This window comes from Ptychodera flava, chromosome 5, assembly GCF_041260155.1.
Source record: "Ptychodera flava strain L36383 chromosome 5, AS_Pfla_20210202, whole genome shotgun sequence".
In the NCBI taxonomy this organism is placed as follows: Eukaryota; Metazoa; Hemichordata; class Enteropneusta; family Ptychoderidae; genus Ptychodera; species Ptychodera flava.
The window spans coordinates 29,306,900-29,315,332 of NC_091932.1; positions in this window are offsets into that span (position 1 = coordinate 29,306,900).

Genomic DNA, 8,433 nt, shown 5'->3' on the forward strand with positions numbered 1-8,433 from the left:
CCGAGTCGGCTTAAAGGTATATTGTCACCTGTTCCAATTTTGCTACAGTTACCATGGAAAGAGAAAATCTAACCAATCACAGATTTTAGGCGGGTGGCCGCTTTTAAAAAAAAAGCGCCCTCACATGGGTATTTTGAATACCCAGGAACGCCCTTTGACCATGTATAGGCATATTTAGATTACAGGTGACTGTATACCTTTAAATAAGTAAATCCCTTAAAATAAGTAAATCCAAAAAGTCCAATAACCACTACAGAATATTTATGCGTGCGTCATATATAGTCACAGTCTGACTTGGGCCGGGTCAATGTAGCCGTTGAAGAGGACCCACAAAATCACTGAGAGAGTATGCAAATGCTGAATTCCTGGCTATATTTTGGCAAGTAGTGAAAAAAATGAGCACGGTGACCTACCGAATTTTCTTTTATATGACCTATATGCTACTTATAAGATTTATACAAATTTGACAAAACTAGAAGATCAGTGTATTTCCAAAATGAAACTCTTAATCTCTTAACTTTGAAGAGTAATAATGGCTAAGTTGGTGAAAGATAACTACTTCCATGTATTCACTTTTTTACATTTAAACTATGAATCTTTAAAGTTCACAGTTGTACTTTTTGTGTTATCGTACGTTGAGAATGTGAACAATTATTCACTGCATGAATTTGACACAATAGTTTTATACATTGATTTGAGTGATTTTTAGGAAAAACAGTGACTTTTTATCATAGCTTTGTAGAAAATCAAGCATGGTGACCTTGTCTTTTTTAACAAACGATATTACAGACCTAATATTTTGTTACATTTTTTTCAGTCTTTTTGCATTCTGTATTTACTCCAGTCCCTTGTTTCACTGTCATGAGTGTCATATGACCCAGACTCTTCTTTTAGTACATCAGAGTCAGAACTTTCTCCATCACTGTCATTAACGGTATGCAGTAAGTAGTGTGGCAGTACCTTATAATTTTTACAATATTTTTGTCCACTTTATCACCTGCGTTTTTTGTTCTACTCCCTACAACATGTTCAACTGTCCAGTATTCAACATGCAAACACAGTCTGTAGGACAATTGTCTCATCGAGCAATCACATTTATTCTGGAATCTAATGCAATTATAAACAATTGTGTTTACATATACATCAGGCTTTGATGGCAAACCGAAGATTGTGTCAACATGCTGAAGGAAGACAGCAAGAAACTTTATTTGATACACTGCATAGAAATATTGAAAAAATATCAACTTTTGCAGCTTTTGCCCCGTTACAAGGCCTACTTGGGTTTTTTTAATGAAAATTAAATGCCATTCATACATTTTTAGAATTTATTTTTTTTTTCTCTTTTAATTCCTTCGGTTTAAGAGCGCCCTCTACGAGGAGGTGGTGTTATTCTATCATATAATTCAGGGGGAAACCAGTATTAGTTCTACAACCGTTTTGCTCATTATCCTCCAGGCGAATAACTTAAATGATGTACCGCATAGCAAAGAATGTAATTGTGATAGTATGGTAAAAGACAGTGTACTCTAATGTTTAACAAAGCTCATTAATTCTCGAAAAGCTTCCAAGAAATAATTTTAAAGTAATCTATTCATGAAGTATAAAAATAATCAATGAAACATCAATCATTCTGCGATTCATGCTCCGCCTGCATCTTAGATAAGTAGCGCCAATCCAAATAGCGAGTCGGGTGGTCCACATTCATCGTATTTTTTAATTCAAGTTTTAATACTTTTATGTTGCGGTTTGTAAACATGCTAATTTTGTTAATCATTCCTTTAGGGTCCGGAAAACAGATGACGAAAATTGTTTGTATGATTACCCCTCTCGTGCTTGATGAACTGCCGCGTAGGTAAACATAGAAAACATCGTGCGAGAAATCACGTAAATATGAACACAACGTATTCATTAAACAGAACAATATCCCAATCAAACAATACCTCCAACGGTATATGTAGACTGAAAGATCCGTCGCTCGAGCACGGTCCCTACCCTCCCCTGAGGGGGAGCGTGGAGAGCGCCCTCAAGCGTCGGATCTTCCAGTCAACGGTATATGTCGTTCATTTGAAAACACCTATCTTTTGATAGAGTCGTGTCTTCCAAAATGTACATCATCATCACGTTTAATATATAATTTTAGATGACATAAGAATATTTTGTCATTGCTTTTTTTTTTGAAAATCACGAGTGCTTGACGAGAACACCAAAAGAGACGTGATTTTTGAGTAAGAGATAAACACATAAATATTGAGAACAGTATCTCACATGATGGTACGTCTTCTAGACTACTTCTTTGAACACGGTATTACTAAATTTAATTGATATACGTTCAGTCAATATGTAATATATATGAATTTATAAGGAACACCATATTAGTAGTTCATTCAACGTATATCTTTGTATATGGAACATATCAATACGTACTGTCTATGCATTTTATATGCACATTCCTAACACATATTTATGCGAACAAAGTGTACATCGTACCTGTGCATTTTATTTTTATACATACTGTACGTGTATACGTAGTGTATTTGGACAATGTACAGAATCAGTATAAGTGTGTATATCAAGCACTATGTCTGATATAATGTTAAAAAACTAATCTTCTTCGGACATTCCAAATTAAAATGTTTGTACATGAAAAGTGAAGAACTAATTTAAAATAGATCAAGCCGGAGATGTTTTACTTCCGTATTTGAACCGGAAATGAGATAATTATCACAACAAGTTAAATGATCATAATATTCACCCAGGAAAAGTTGAGAGAAAGAAGGCTCGCCTTCCTGGACTGTTTAATCTGAGTACAGAGTATTGGTAGCTTAGATACTTCAGGGAGGACACTCATACTTACGCAGTTTCTAGTATTTGATTCTCACCATCCTCTCGCTTATATGGGCGATTCGCATTTTTTTCGAGGTATGGACATGTATTCCTCTAAGTGAGGAAGTTCAGTTCAAGTAATGTGAAAACTGCAAACTGCCTGGAACGTTGCGGACCGTGATTTCCTTGAAAACTGTAAACTGCCTTGGAATATAGCGTACACCATGATTGCACCATTCTGAACACCTCGAGACCCGACGAAGTCGACTGCTCATACATCTGCTGAGGTTTGTGACGACTCAACATCATCATCCTTTCTACGTCTTTAGACACACCGGCGCTGGGAATCCGACTGTTTAAATCTACCTATTTAAAGCCCAAACAATTCTTTTGATGAAAAGAATACCATAACCCTGAGCAAGGCAAACAAATTGTTTTTTATTGAGGGTCAAGGAATCTATATGAAATCGACGGAAGGGTCCTCAAAAGGTTGCCCTTATGCCGTAAGACCGCTGGCACCAAAACACTTATCTTGACCGTAAATATTCATTTACATTCAATCAAAAGTAGACGCACTTCTGCTGTGGAAGAGTTCAGCAGGTCAGCTGATGAAGTTCGCTGTGACCTCAATGGACATTATGTAATGCCCAAACAACATTATGATGGACGTACCAGACAAATTTAAATTATTTAGTTATTTAATTAATAACCCCACCGCAGGAGGATATACACGAGATTTTGGTACAATGCGCGAAATATAGCACTCGTCTATCGCCTCGCGGTATGCTCCTTTTATAGAGCGTCAAGGAATCTACCTCCTGCAACAGAGATTATTGCTATTATATGATATCAACTTGTGTGTCTTTGTTGTCTCAATTGAGTATTTTCGTCACTTAAGCCCAAAATGCTGAAAATGGACATCTGACACATGTGAGATATCGAACGTCGGAAATTCAGCGCCCGTTGGATCACGTTGACAACACACGCACACAGTATCCTCCGCATGAAGCAATGTATTTTATGCTTCAGGTGAAACTGGCTAAGCAGACTAAGATTTTGTCTGATCTTCACGTTGAAGATGTGTAATGGATTTACGACTTCCTTTGTATTTTTCGACAGATAAAAAAAAACTCTTAATAAGTATCAGAATCATTGCGCTGTTGAAAACTAGAACGAATTAGTGCACCTCTGGTATCAAGTTTCTGAAAACTGTCTAACAGGTCGTGTTGCTGATAATATCTTGTTTCCAGAGAAGGCTGTGTATGAATCAAAGATTCCAAAGTACGAATTTCCTCAATAAGCTTTTGTTTTGAACCCTTAAAGTGATGAACTAGTTCAACGCTGTACTGCTGACTTAATTTTTTAATCTTTTGTTTTCCTATATCCCAACAAGACTGAAGAGACGAAAACCCATCATTCTCATCACGCCAACCTTCCCAAAAAGGAAGAAGAAGAAAGCTGAATTCCTACGAATACGATAGGGACCCAATCCCCAATGGGGCTCAAGGCCCTAATTTTATTAAATGAGATTAAGTAGCCCAACATGATACAGCATGTTGTCAACTGTAATTGCAGACATTGAAACGTCACACACTTTCACACACTCACAGCGAATGAATGATGATTTTACACAAAAGGCCAGACAACATTTAACCTGATATGGATTGTTTTTCATCAGTCGTTATTAGTTGACAACCATTCTTGAACGTAGTGTAAACCTTTATCATTACTTAGCCTAAAACCTATCTACCCCTTTACGTCAAATGTGCAGATGATATCATGCAAAAACAAAATTTACCGTTTACTTTGTCCTGAGGGGTGGCTGCTGTCAATGAGAGAGTCTTCAAGTCCTACTATTACCAAGTATTTCTCGGCGTTAAGATGGTCTTGCACGTAATCAACACAGTTTTTTTTTTCAAAAGAATATTTCTCATCAAAGATGACACGGAAACCGCCTCATGCTATATTATTAACCAGTCGTGAATTTAACGTTTAGTATGTTAGCAATAGTTTACTCGAAGGATTAAGAGGCTTTATATTTTGAGTAGGAAACCTAAATTTTGATATTCATGATAAAAAATTTATTTAAGCCAAAAACTTGACTATATATTCTGAAGTTTAATATTTCTCTTAAAACAAGATTATGTAGCAAAACGCTATTATTTAATTTTTGTATTTTCATTGTAAAATGGTAGGGTTTGAGAGACTGACAAAATTGATTAAAATCATGATAAAGAAAATTAATATGTCTCATATTCAATATGTAAGAATTTTATTGCCAAACTAAACAGTAGTTTTATTGAAAAGTATTAAAAGAATATAACGTAAAACTTTCAGAAAAGCCGACCCAGCCAGGGTGAAGTTTAATTCTTTGGAAATCTTAAAATTTCGAGGAAAGAGAAGCCAAGAAATTTGCATTAATTTACATAATTTACACTTCTTTATCTCCCAACTTACGGTTTGTTGCCAAGCTATAAGGTGAACGCAACCAATTTTTTAATCGTGGGTCAAAAATTACTTAAAACTATATTAAAATTTGCGAAAAGGCGATTTTCAGCCAAATACGCTGTGTTTCTCGTCATGACAACTTTTCCCCACACAGACTTAGACGTGGTGGCTGTGACCAATCTGGCTGAAATTGGTCATAGCCACCACGTCTATTAAAATTCATGAGTTTACTTTTCTTGTTTACGTACATACTTATATCAGATGGAAATCTGAGGATTTGCGATTACATCAGGTTGACAACCCCCCACACAAGAGCAATGAATTAAAATTACTCTTTACAAAGCATGCGGACAAATTTGTTGGTTCCACACATGTCACTTACTCTTTACAAAGCATGACAAATTAGTTGGTTCCACACATGTCACTAAAATTCAACACTAACGTTCATTGGAAAGGGACAATTAGAAGCCGCCTATTAAAGCTCGTGCCCGTGTGCAGTGATTATGTTCGTCGGTAACGCTGTGAATGAAACATGCACACAGCGGCCCACACAACATCGTAAGCTTACTATCGTGGTATTTGTGCGTGCGTGGTACGTCCGTGATCGTATTTGAGTGCATAAGTTACCGCAGGCTACCACTACCAGTAACTCGCGGTTACTGGAAAAGCCGAGGGTAGCCTAAACTGAATTTTCCTGTAAACGTCTTAATTTTTCTTAAAGTACATCACAGCAACTGGACTGCGAGTCTCCTCTTTGAAAATACATTCGCATTTACTCAAAAAAAATATATAGGTGAGTGGCAAGGTTTTGAGAGGGTGTGCAACGTGCAACGTAGAAGAAGCTGCCCCAAGGCACCGTGTGTCCGCGGAAGCGGCCGGGGTGGTCCGGAAGAGAATAGGCCTATCTGCCCTGTACTGGCCGTTAGGCCGGAAACGAAAAAAATAAAAAACTGCTTGAGATTCAATGTTTCTAGTGTTTTTGACAGTACATAAGGAGAGAAAACCACACTTATGATTGATATTATTCGATGTCATTTTCTTTTTGTCATGTTAGTAAATTTGGCTATATGACTAGAAATAAAGTATCCGACACCGTTCTTTTGACATTGACCCTAAGTGATAGTAAAAAGGATTATCTGTCACAACATAACGCAATGTGCAGCAAAATCATGTCAGTCTGAGAAACCGTAGCCATTTTAATCGTTTAGCTGCACATAATTATAATTTGAGTGTGTGTTTGACTGGTATTTATTCAATTCAATTCAATTCAATAGAACTTTATTTATCCCAAACACGGGCAATTAAAAAGCGTGGCTCAAATACAACATCAAAAATATATAATACAAATTTACAAAATGGTAGGAGACGCAGGACTATACAAAAAACAGTTTAGGAATCATTTAAAAGCCGCACAGCGGTTGGAATGAATGACAACTTGCGCCGGTTTGACCTCGGTAGTTCTCTTTTCGGAGGATGTGTTTGGCCCTGAAAAGGGCCGTTTTGTTTGTGCCTATGCCTATTAAAGGATGGCGTATTGGAATGGTGAACCACTGAGGATATTTTCAACCACTCCAACCACCCTTTCGTCGGCATAGAACCCAACGTTGCACTCTTGCGCAACGCCACTTCTTCTGGAATGGAAGTACGCCTTCTTCTTCACCTTTAAAAATATCTTGCCACTTCTAGAGATACCCTTTCAAACAAGGAAACAAATATTTCGCGTGCCCAAAGAATCGCGATAAACCAGCTTGCAAACAATAGACAAATTACCATAAAAACCCTTCCACAAGGGTAGGGATATCGTCATTGTCAACACAAAAGATTACGTACAGGAATGCGAAAGGCAATTACGAAACATTCAGTATTATACACGACAAGACATTGACGACACAGAACAATAATAAACAGAGTACACGAACTATTTAACAAAATGTACGACAACAAACACATCGATCATGATACGTAGAAGTGTCTTGATCCATAAAACATAAAAATCCGTACCCCGCAGTGGTACGTATTGCCCAAAAAATCACAAACTCCGAAAAATCTAAAAGACACACTAGTCAAAAACAAAATGTACAGAAGTAAAGAAACATAGAACAAACAAACCGAACCACCAAACGGATTCACAACGAGATCCAAAAATTAATATACTTGCCTCGCTACTAGAAGAGCAAGACCACTGAAATGCATTAAAATAAATTTTCACAAACAAACTAAGGAAGGAATCTACACTGCGACTGATGAGAAACCACACTCGGTTTCGAAACGCAAGCGTCAAGGGCCACTCTATCAACATTGTAACACCATAGGTCCGGCTGCGTCTCGCCATAAGCTTTCCCCACACAAACAAAACATTACCGTACACACTAATCCAAACTTCCCTACAAATATCCGAAGCGAAACAAACATTTCATTAACACAAACAATCGGATAAGAATGTAGGAACACATTTTTGCAACGAATCAAACACAAACTCGACACAAAACATTTTGGATAGTTAGGTGGGGAGCCTCTTTCACATTTTTTACATTCTGTGTTTTCCGGTGTTTGGCTTAATTGCTAATGAAACTTTTAATTTTAATTGTTTTCCAAGTCAACTATCCAAGCATTTTAAGAGGGGTGATCAAAAAGGCCAGAACAGCGAATTTTGACCAACCGGGTTCAAGAACCCGGGAAAGGTGTTAAAAGTGTGCGATAGATGTGTTTACGACATAAACATTACGAACAGTATAGTCCGGCAGCCAAATCCACTTTTTGTCCCGAACCTTGTGTTAGGGTCTTAAGTTTTTTTAAACCGGATTTTGCTAGTCAAGATAACCAAAGTGAAAAAAATAGTTACTGGATCTCTGTCAGTATTGAGCAATTTTAGATAATTAGCATAAACAAAATGGCCGCCAAATTATCACAAATTACCATTGGAAGCAGTAGAAGTAGGCTTTATATTGTTAAAGTCTGCTAGTAAAAGCACATTTCTATTAGTGCTTCAACTAAAAAAAGGTTAGTAATCATAGATGAATAAATTTAAATACTCATTTGCATAAATTAACACAAAATTATCACAAATTACCATTGGAAGCAGTAGAAGTAGGCTTTATACTGTTAAAGTCTACTAATAAAAGCACATTTCTATTAGTGCTTCAACTAAAAAAGGTTAGTAAT